Genomic DNA, 1,122 nt, shown 5'->3' on the forward strand with positions numbered 1-1,122 from the left:
GATCACAACCAATGATTATCTGGTAGTCTCGGGGCATTTTTCCCATTACATGGACTGTTACTTTCTCTCCCAGCATCTCTGTGCTCTCTCCTTCTCCAAGGGTTATGATTATTTCTTGGCCTTTGATATTCTATCCGGGTCCACCCCGGCTCTTCTACTTCCATTCGGGCCTCCGCCTCCCTAGCGCTTGTCTCTATAAGATCTTGATCACAACGAGTGGTTTTTCGTCATTTCTTCCTTCTTCCCCAGTTCTTTTGCCAACTGAATCATCAGTACCATGGATAAGAATTGCATCCGACCCTGTGCTTGGGTTGTCTCCATCATCTCGCTGAGTTTATCAGCGATTCTGTTATAGCGTGCCAGGAATTCTGCAGCATACTGCCCACTAGACTGTCTCGGTTTTTTCGTTTCTCTTATCATCATGAATATATCCTCCTCTGGGGTCCACTGTCGTCCTCCGAATGCCTTCTTTAGTCTTTATTTAATGACCTTCCAGGGGGTCTCTTCATCTGCCTGAATCTGATTCAGGATACTTATTTTTACTCGGCAGACTACTGCTGCTTTCAGTGCTTTTGCATCCTCGTTATCCAGTAGATCCTCCGATTTCTTCGCTTCTATTCGCCCCAGTAGGCGATCGCCCCCTTTTAAAAAATTATTTAATTCTCCGGTCTCTCAGGTGAATTTTTCTATGTCCGACCCTGCCTTCGTCAGGTCCTGGGCGGTTGCCGTACGGAAGCGTCGTGGCATGAAATTGCGCTAAAGAGACTTCTGGTAGTGGCTGAATTTGCTCCGGAGGTGGGTTAGCTGCTGCTAAAGTTTGGTTGACTGCAGCTTGAAGTTAGTTGTTTTGAGGTTGGTTCATATTCTCCAGGTTCAACTGCTCTTCTCACTAGTCCGTTACTGGTCATAAGTCAAAGAGAAGAAAAACAATTTTTCTTTTAGACTGAAAATTACTCCGGTATATAAAGTTCCCGGGTTTCGTCACCAGTTATCTTTTACTCAAGTGAAACTAAACATAATAGGAGATAGAGGAGTGCGAAATAAAACGCTTGAAGGTCTGTCAAAGACTGATCTGTTTGCGGAGCCTGTCCGTCTATATATATACAATTGATCAGCTGTTCT

The sequence above is a fragment of the Halyomorpha halys genome, unplaced genomic scaffold (genome assembly GCF_000696795.3).
Source record: "Halyomorpha halys isolate HHAL.00 unplaced genomic scaffold, Hhal_1.1 Scaffold467.1, whole genome shotgun sequence".
NCBI classification, from domain to species: Eukaryota; Metazoa; Arthropoda; class Insecta; order Hemiptera; family Pentatomidae; genus Halyomorpha; species Halyomorpha halys.